The 10,260-nt window shown below is 48.3% G+C and overlaps 1 protein-coding gene across 3 annotated transcripts in view; it reads right to left on the reverse strand.

Moving 5' to 3' along the window:
* Nucleotides 1-6,808, reverse strand: part of Nmnat3 (nicotinamide nucleotide adenylyltransferase 3) — a 112,168-nt gene extending 105,360 nt beyond the window's left edge. For all 3 annotated transcript variants that reach the window (XM_075964911.1, XM_075964912.1, XM_075964913.1), the window contains exon 1: nucleotides 6,620-6,808. The gene's annotated coding sequence lies outside the window, so the exon portion shown is untranslated. The remainder of the gene's footprint in view (nucleotides 1-6,619) is intronic.
* Nucleotides 6,809-10,260: the final 3,452 nt, after the last annotated feature.

The raw sequence follows: 10,260 nt of genomic DNA on the forward strand, positions 1-10,260 counted from the left end.
CCATTGTTCCAGGACCTCCTGGCAGACTTGTTTTTCTAAGCATGATCAATCTAACAGCCTTCTGCTCTCTCTGCAGCTGGGTACTCAGCTTCATGCACACGGCCTCACCAGTGTGGTGTCCCATAATTTCACCATCTCCCTGAACAGTTAACTCAGGTCATGCCCAGGTTTTCACCATGACAAGTGAAGATGCGCAGAGAGTCATCATGCAGGACACTTTCCACTTTCAGACTGTTTCCCAGGCGAAGCTGAGAGCCCCTCTCCTTCCACCATCTACAGCTCTTCCAATTCTTAACAAAACATGTAGTGGGGAGCAGACATTAGCATCCTTTTTCTCCCACACACAAAAAAGCAGTAAGACAAAAAGTGGCCAATAATAGTTTCATAAAAGAGGCCAGATGGGAATTAGACGCTAAGCAGGCTTGGCTACTAAGGATAGGCTTCTTATGACAAACTCCTACCTCTGATCTTTAAAATGAGCACTGAGAAGTCAATAATAATTTCTAGCTAGACTCCTCATGCCAGGTACTTGGTGCTAATGATCACCTGCTCACAAACTCCCAGCCTTCTGCAGCCTTCTCTCTGTCAACGGCTGCTTCTTACAACAACGACATTCTCTCTCCCACCCGCCCCTCTCTGAGCTCAGACTGAGGCTGTGTGTATCACTTGTTTTCACCATCTCCCTCTGCAGCCTCAGGAGCAAAGGCCCTGGCCAATGGTGGAGTGCAGATGGCAGAGTGCGGATGGCTAGGGTAGGACGCAATTAGGCTGGACCCTGTTTGTCAGCCTTGTCCCTCCCACATTCTGCCAATCTCCGGAGCACTGAGATGGGGAAGAATCAGCACACACGTGCTCACTCTCTTCTGCACGGGAATTCCAACCTCCTGCCTGTGCTTGGCCCTGCCTTGGCACTTGGTTTTTACAAGAGGAACAGGGGTGGGGGTGGGTGATGGAGGTGGAAGGCAGGGGGAAGATTGGCTCTAATTTAAAAGCATCTTAGGAGCTTTAAAGAGTTCCAGGTTGACTGATGGACACATTTACTCCTCGGCACCCCTTTCATAAATATCTACCACTTAACATGCACTTTCAGGAGGCATAAATACCTCCTGTATGTCAGCCTTTATGGAAGGGAGATTGCCAGAGCTATTTCTTTGCTCCATGGCCATGAGCCACACAATTACAATCCTATTAAAGCTGTGCCCTGGGAATCCAGCCCTTCCCCACTGGTCTGTGTGGCAGTCAAACACTCCCCACCAGGAGTCAGGGGCCTCCGGTGCCTCTGTCCTTTGCTCTAGTGAAACAGGCGGCTCAGCTCTCTAAATAAAGTTGCCACCTGTCAACATCCCTGGACAAGCAAATTATGTTAGTCTAATAATATTCAGGCATACAGAGATAATGTTTTCCATAGGCATTTCTGTCAGAGCTATCAGCTGAAGGTAGGCATGGTGTCCCTCACAAGTGACCACTCTAGGAAGGCTAGCCTCACCCTGATACCACTAGCCTAGCCAGCTCACACAGATGCAGACATACAAGGCCCACCCAGGGGGTCAGCAGCAGGTACCTTTGCCCTCCCTTCCTCTAAGACAACAGGCCACTGGCCACCATATGCTAACATCTATGTGGGCCTTTAGCCTGATAGGCCTAGGTATAGGATACAACAGGGTCTCTGGACATGCTGCTCCTCAAAAGAAGGAGGGCTTTAGTAGCCAGCTTACCAGATATGCCCTTGGGTGAGTCAGTGCCACCTGCCTGAGACGGGCAGTAATGACACCTGGGGTTTAGGAGGAGACAACAGGGAACCAGGAGCTGCACCAACGCGGGCAGGGAACATGAGGCCTGCTTGGAAGCTGGCGGCACACCACTTTAAAAGCGTACATTCTCGGTCGGTCTGCAAATCACTGCTCACCAGCATCTGTAGAAAAATGCCCTGCAGTATTCTTCGAAGGTGTGTGACCATGTCCAACCAGCAGTGTTTACAGGCCTGCTTTCACCGGCTGACCTGGTTCCCCAGGCCTCTCCTGCTCAGCACATGACCACCTTGACAATTCGAGGCTGTCTGTCCACTTACGGGCTCTCACATTTGTCTTTACTAAACCTGCCTCCTGTACTTGGCCTTCATGAGGGTCAAGTCTTCCATTTCTGAGTCCCCACTGAAATCCCTAGGATACTGGCTAAGGTATCTGTACAAGGAAACAATAGAGGGAGGCAGGACATTGGGTCAGGCGCAGCGCTAGGACCCTGCACTGCAGTGGAAGAGTTCCAGCCAGCAGAGGCAGCTCTGCGGCCTGCAGACAGGTGTCCCATCACCATGAAGTCAGAGATGACTGAGGAAGGCTCTCTTGATTCAGCTGTGCCTCTCTACTGCCTATGAATCAAGATTTTAGGAGTAACTGTGGCCAGAGGCAGGGCAGCAAAGAGCAGGGTAGGCCTCCCTGGGCAAGAGGCCAGGCCTCTGGCTGGCAAGACCAGACAGTTATGACTTTTAGATGATGTGGGCACCTTCCAGTCAGGCACATTTACCCTCAAACCCATCACCTCAAAGAACTTAAGACTTCCCCACTGTGTGTTCCCACATTCACACTGGTCATAGAATACCTGGCTGTCTGAGGCTGGGGATGCAGCTCGGTGGAAGAGCCCTTGCCTAGGATGCATAAGGTCATGGGTTCAATCCCTAGGACCACAGAGAAAAAAAAGAAAGAAAAATCCCCATCTACAAGGGAGGGTGGAGTCCACTGTGACTTGTTAAACACCACTCCATTCAGGGTCTGCACAGCTAATATATGGGGTGGGAGCTGCTGGCCCGAGGCCTGCCCTGTGCAATGGGATCTGTCCATCTTTACTAGGGAGCAATGATAAACGAGCACAGACAGACACTGGTCAGGACAAGCCACTTTATTTAAGAGCTCTGACAGCCCAAAGTGGTTTAACATAGATGCATGGAAGATTTATCTAGATGATAAAACACCTGCACTCAAAGGCACATAAATTATGATTTTGCAGGTTTTATTTTTCCTTTACAAGTAACATTATACAGACTGAGCAGGTTATGTTTAGGAATATATATATATATATATATATATATATATATATATATATATGCATGTTACTGCAATTAATGAAAAAAAGAGGCCATGAATTTGAAAGAGCAAGGAGGGATATATGGGAGGGCTTAGAGGGAGGGAAGGAAAGAGAAAGATGATGGAATTATATTATAATCTTAAAAAGAAAAGAAATCCCATAGTTAGGTGTTTTAAGTAATAAAAGAAATACACATGAGGCTGATTGCACTTCATACACATGGTCTGGTCGTCTAAAGTGCCTCTGCTACCACACAGGCCTGGTTCGGAACTGGGGTCACCCATCTGTGACCTTTATTTTCCTTGTGGTAGTGGCAGTCTATGGGAGGATTAATAAACACCACACAATACCAATAGCTATCACTGACTGAGGATTTTTCCATACCCCGTCTGTGTGCTGAGGTAAGCCCTTCAGGTACTTAACCTGCTTATTATGAGCTGGGTACAATTCCGGATTAAAATATAGATGCTAAGGCTTCAGTCATAGGCTGTGCGATGTGATTGGAAAGCCAAGGAGTTATCCATGAGGCTGCCTCCTACATGAAAGGGCTCCGTCCTCTGCAAATGCTTAAAGCACATTATTTTTCTCTGCCTTCATACTCTTAATTAAAGCACACACACACACAAACAAACACACAAACACAGACTTGTTCATTCATTCATCTGTGTGTCTACTTAGAGCATGACTGCCTAGTGCAGGGGCTATAATGTTCCACAGCTCCCATGCCACTTGGTGAATGAGATCAGTCTCAGGCAATTATTATAGCCATTCTACCTAAGTCACAAAGATTACAGAGGTCAGTTAGAGCAACAGTAGCCCACTGCAGGGGACCCACCCAGTCGGGAGTTAAAGACAAGCCCTAAAGGCAATTCTAGACCTTTTGACTAATTTCTCCACTTTTTTCTTTCTTCTATTTCTTCTCTGGCCCAGGTTTTCTCAGACTCTTGGGTCTTTTGAAGTGCGGGTGGATAGAGGTTCACTATCAGGTAGAACACGCTTCTCATTTGGAGGCTGCTGCTTTCTGGGGGAAACCACTGCCACAGATAACTCACCCGCCACTAATCACCCTGCCCAGCTCCTCATCCCCCCACCACACTTCCCTCCCCACCTCATCAGTGTCTGCCAAGATAAGGAGTGGGCAACGCCAGCAGCGTAGTAACTTCCTACATGCTGGATACAACGCTAAGTATTCTGGGTACTCGAGATCCCAGTGGCCTCTAAAGCAGGCACCATCATTCTTGTTTTAGTTTATTTGGAGAAAGAAAAAGGACAGGATGAGTACTTCTTCAGAGCAGAACTATATGCCAAGAACCTGCATGCTCCTCATGACTCAGAGGACAAGCAACCTCTTCAGACCAGCTGCATAGCTGGGAAGCCGCAGGTCTATGGCCGCCACGATAAAGCCTCTCTTCCAGTCTTGGCCAGCATGCTTCCACGGCTTGTGAGGGGAACAAGGGGGGGGGGTTCACCATGGCTGTTCTTTCTTCTCTCCTTCCAACACCCTATTAATCATCTATTGACCACAGCCCTCCAATGCTACCAGGTTCCTCCCTTAACCGTGTTCCCCATTCTCTTATCTTAGTTTTAGAAAACCACAAGTCTATATCAATAGTGTGGACAAGAAGACATCAGGATCATTCAAGGCATAGAATATACCAAGCCTCTTTCTTTATTAGTTGTTGTTACAGACATATATGTACGTATTATCTATGTATTAATTGTTACATACATATATACATTATGTAACAACAATTAATGAATTTGAAAGACAGCAAGGAGAGGTTATGGGAGGGTTTGGAGGGGGAAAAAGGAAGGGGGAATGATGTAATTATATTATAATCTTAAAAAAATAAAGGAAATAATCTAAATGCACACATGTAGATAGCAAGTGGCTGACAGGTGTTTCTCAAAGTACCGAGCATTCTCTCAAATCTGTGTTGGTGTCAAGTTCCAAGGGGTCCTCAGGAAGGGACCAGAAGAGATGCTCCCTCTGGGGAGTCATCTGGCAATTTTAGAGAGCGACACAAAGAGCTGGGAGTCACCTGGGAAAGTGTGGGGGCATGTATTCTGGGACTCTTGGGGCTGGCAGAACCAGGTGGAGCTTGCTGGGAAACCTGCCAGACAGAAGGCAGACAGCTTTCCTCACAAGCCTCAGGGTCAGCATGGCCACACGGCCAACCCTGCACAGACGCCAGGAGGGCTTCTCAGAAGCCTAAGAGCCAAGGAAAGGTCAAGTGTTTCAGAAAGGAATGACTGAACCTGTCCTCAACTTAAAGAGCAGGCTGTGTGTCTTCCGCGTCAGAGGAGAAAGGATTAAGGAAGGGAAGGCATGCTTCCTCAGGGACAGACACCCAAGTTCAGTCCTGAGGCGCTTAGCCTCCTTGCAAGACATCGTACCCCATGCTGCATCTGCCTCAACAGCTCTGGCGGCTGCATTCCACAAACCCATTTCCCGGTGGTACAAGCAATGCCACTCTAGGACAGAGGCGAGGTTAAGGAACTGCTGTGACAAACGCCAAGTCCAAAGCAACTCGGGAGGGAAGGCTTTATTTGGCTTATGCTTCCACATCACAGTTCATCAGATGATGGAAATCCAGGCAGGAGCTGAAGCAGAGGGCATGGACGACTGCGGCTTCCTGCCTTGTTCTCCAGGGCTTGAACAATTTATACAACCCAGGACCACCTTCCGGGTGAGGGAAATTGGAAGGGTGTGGTGGAACCGCCACTATGGGCTGGACTCTCTCACGTCTATCTTACACAAGAAGACGCCCTCTCACCCTGGCCACCAGGTTAGTCTGATGGGGGCATTTTGACCTCTTTCCAGATGAGTTTCGCTCCTGTCCAGTTGACCAAAACTGACCAGCACAGGACCCTGCAGATCCCAGCTTTCTGCAGGCCGGTCCTACTGACCCTCCTTCCCCAGCCCATAATTTTTTCACCTGAGAAAATGTGTCCCTGCGTTTTCTACCCAGGAATTCAGAGATTCACTAGGCAGCTTTAATTCAACAGGTTTTGCAGGTAGTGAACTGGATAAAACCTCTCCAGCACTCTGGGCTTTTTATCTCCACAGCCCCTACTAACTAGAACGTTCATACTTTAACGTGTGTGGTTTATCTTCGCAGCGGGTCTCCCCTGAGCTCTACCGGGTGGCACGCTGCACATTATCCCTGGGACCCCGGTACTTAGGCCAATGGAAGGAGAACACCGCATAACACACCGTAACTGTTACACGCTTATGTTTAACTGGGTATACACATGATGCAGAAGGGATCCGAACCCGTGTCAGCTCGATCCTGTGGGTCAGAAACGTGACCGTGAAACTGGCACGTTTCTGCGCTCCGTAACCTGACGCCCGTGTGTGTGTGTGTGTGTGTGTGTGTGTGTGTGTGTGTGTGTGTGTGTGTGTGTGTGTGTGTGTGTGTGTGTGCGCGCGCGCGCGCGCCTAAAACGGCACCGCCGCTGCAGCAGACACTTCGAGTCACGTGGGTCCCGGAAGAACGCGGGACCCAAGCAGGCGGCCAAGGCCGCTGGCTGTGCTTACCTGCGCGTCGCTGGGCTCCACAGCGGCACCCGGAGAATCTCGGGGGGTCAACAGAGACCGTGGACTTAACGATCAACCCGGGTTACTCGCCTTGACCTAGGCTGGGGGCGGGGCCCAGAGTGAACTTGACCTTGAGCTCCCCGCTCCCGTTGTGGGCGGAGCCCGAGGAAGTAGGCTCCGAGCTTGGCCCCAGCACCGGGGGGGGGGGGGGGGGGGGGGGTTGTCCAATGAAGCACCGCCCCCTCACAGGCCAAAGGCCACGCCCAATGCCCCGCCCCTGCTCCTCAGGGGCACAGTAGTTACAACCCACAACGGTTGGCCTTTGCTCCGCGTTTGTTTTTATTTTTCGGTTTTGTGTTCCGTTTATTTATTTTAGATAACTTTACTCTCCTTTTTAAAGGTCTGAATTAAAAATCTATCAAGCAATGTATGTAAATAACCACTTATAATAAAAGTGTAAAATGTTAAAATAACCACTTATAATGAAAGTGTAAAAGTGTAAAATAACCACTTATAATGAAAGCAACAAGCCCTCTTGCTCCGCTCTACCCATAGCCCTTTTTGATCAGTTCCTTCTTTTCTTTTGATGGTCACTTCTTGTCGCTAAAAAAAAAGAGAGAAAAGAGCTTACATAGCGATTTCTTGATTTATCTATTGACTTTCTGCCGTGTTACATGAGGATTTACTCTCCCTGCGTCCCCACTTCCCTTTTCTGACACATTTACACCCCTCTTCTCCAGCTCTGCCCTGGTGAGGATGAAGGTTGGGGGGGTGGGGTCCTTAAGATGACATGGTTTTGGGGGATGGAGACATCAGAGCTGTTTTAGAAAGAAGATACAATTAGGGCTTTCTAGTGAGTGTATTTATTCATAGCAAGAAATTACAACCAAATCCTTAGAGATCAGCTCTTATTCCCTGAGGTCTGTGTGTAATTTAGGACCTTAATTTGCTTTGCTAATACAGTGTAGCTTTTCAGCCTCCCCATAACCCTTTATAACTGCCCAATACTCACAGGGATCTTGCAGAGAGGAGTCTCTAAGATCAAGTTCACTGGCGTCTGTCAATTCTAATGGAATGAGTTGGAACTACAAAATATAAATATAATAATAATGACATCAAGGATAATGTCAAGGCTTTGTGACTGCTGAATTCTTAATCTCCCCCTCTTTGTAACCACAGCGACAAATCAGCTCCTGGCTGTGGGCAGTGCTTTATGAAGCTGGCTCTGGACCGTGTTTCTGCCCCCAGCCCCTTACACTCTTCCCATGCTCAGGAAAGGGTCACACCTTTGTCTTTAATCAGTACGTGGGCACACAGGCAACCCCCGCTAAGTACCCAGGAAAAGGGTACCTCCCCACTCAGGTAGTAGACTCTACGCCCTTTGGGTTTCTTTTCAGGTCACAGGATGCAATGTGTCTCCATAAGGTGACCTTGAGCAAGCAGCTTTACCTACGCAGGTTTCTGCTTTCTTCCCTGTAATCAGCAGGCACAACCCCCTACCACACTGGAGTTGGAGGTTTAAGCGGCATAATAGCTGAGTGTACAGTGCCCTCTGGCTGGTCTCCTACTGATGCTAGTTTTTGTGCCTGCAGAGTAGGTGGTTTATCACAAGTTGGGGATTTTTGTGAATATAGGTAGCATATGCTACAGCAGGTTGGTTAATTCCGTAAGTTTGGTTTTTTTTTAATTTATTTATTTATTAAGGATTTCTGCCTCCTCCCCGCCACCGCCTCCCATTTCCCTCCCCCTCCCCTGATTAAGTCCCCCTCCCTCATCAGCTCGAAGAGCAATCAGGGTTCCTGACCTGTGGGAAGTCCAAGGACCGCCCACCTCCATCCAGGTCTAGTAAGGTGAGCATCCAAACTGCCTAGGCTCCCCCAAAGCCAGTACGTGCAGTAGGATCAAAAACCCATTGCCATTGTTCTTGAGTTCTCAGGAGAAGCTTCTGCAAAACAAAGGACACTGTCACTAAGACAAAAAGGCAACCCACTTACTGGGAGAAGATCTTCACCAACCCCGCAACTGACAAAGGGCTGATCTCCAAAATATATAAAGAACTCAAGAAACTAGACCGTAAAAGGCTAATCAACCCAATTATAAAATGGGGCACTGAGCTGAACAGAGAATTCTCAACAGAAGAACTTCAAATGGCCAAAAGACACTTAAGGTTAATTCCGTAAGTTAATCAAAGGCCAAGTCTTTCTGAGTCAGGACCTGGGGCTGGGAAGGCAGAGACTAGATAGAGGAGATCTTGAGCAACGACTCCTGCAGAGCAAGTGCTCTATCCTGCAACAGTGAAGACCAGGACCTGGCTGAAGAGGACCCTGGCTTCCTGGGCAAGAAGTAGTGTGTGCTTTTGGAAGGCAGTAACAGCCATAACATTCACAGAACAGCCAGGTTTAGCGAACATAAGGAGAGAGACAGGCCTGAGAAATCCAGTCTGGGCATTCTGAAGGGGAGTAACTGCATCCCTTGACTGTGGTCACAGCTGACTACTAGGGTATACGTGTAATGGGGCTTATGGGTAAACATAATGTCTCTTACCGCTCTGCTCACTAAAGGAAGACGCCTAGGAAATGACCTCGCAGAAGGACAGGGATTTGCTGTAGAGGATGTGTCTGTCTGAGCCTTCATAAGCGATCTACAGCACAAGGAAAGTGAAAAGCTGTTTATTCATGAGGTATGGATGAGAATACAAGTAAGGAGGAGGCATAGAGGACAGGGAAATGTTCAGGAAGGAGGTCCTGTAAAGCCAGCACTTCTGTCTCACAGGTGACTAGAGTCAGAGAGTGATCATGAAGGAATGTTCTAGAAAGCAGCATGTAGAACATGGCTCGGGGTTATCCCTCCCAGGGGAATCTGCAGGAGGCAGGTCCCCAAGGAATAGAAACGAGCTCTCAAATTAGCTTGTATTTGTGAACAATTTGGAGATTATTTCCAGGCATAAAATTCCGATACCAGATGAGAGCAACAGTTGTCCCACGCTGCCCTGATCTTGTCCTCTGTCGCCGTCAGGTTCTGAGGTTGTCTCCCTCTGTAGGAGCTCTTTAGGAGGCCAGCAAGGTACAGCTAGCTCAGAGTGATGGTCTTAGGCTGTGTTCTGAGGACCTTCTGAAGAACTGGCCCTTAGAAGTACTGTGCATGGGACCATTGCCTGGCCAACCTCTGCCATTGGATGAGCCCTTCTTAACTTGTCTTCTAAGCCCTCATTCAGAAAAGCAAGCTGTGGCTGAATTAAAAAAAAAAAGGATGTGTGAAAGGAGATTGGTGGACTTTTAAAATGACCAAAGATGGCAGGCTTTTCAGCCACTGCAAGTGCTTCAGAAGGTGGGTGCGGACTTAGAACCAAAGACAAGAGAGATGATATTCATGTCAAGTCTTTCTTTTCTAGCTATTGAAGCAGGCTTTCACTAGAGAGCCTTTCTGGAACAAGACCAATCCTTTCAAACCCTGAATCAGTTCACACCACACAGAAGGCCTTACTGGTTTCTATCACAATTAGTCTAAAATCACAAGGCTCCTCACGGCCCACATGGCCCATATGAATTGTCATGCACACCGGCCCTTCCTCATCTTCAGTCTCCTGGATGTTGCTGTTCTTTCTCGGACACTGTAGAGGGTTTTAATAGGAAATGGTCCTC

The sequence above is a fragment of the Microtus pennsylvanicus genome, chromosome 3 (genome assembly GCF_037038515.1).
Source record: "Microtus pennsylvanicus isolate mMicPen1 chromosome 3, mMicPen1.hap1, whole genome shotgun sequence".
Taxonomy (NCBI): Eukaryota; Metazoa; Chordata; class Mammalia; order Rodentia; family Cricetidae; genus Microtus; species Microtus pennsylvanicus.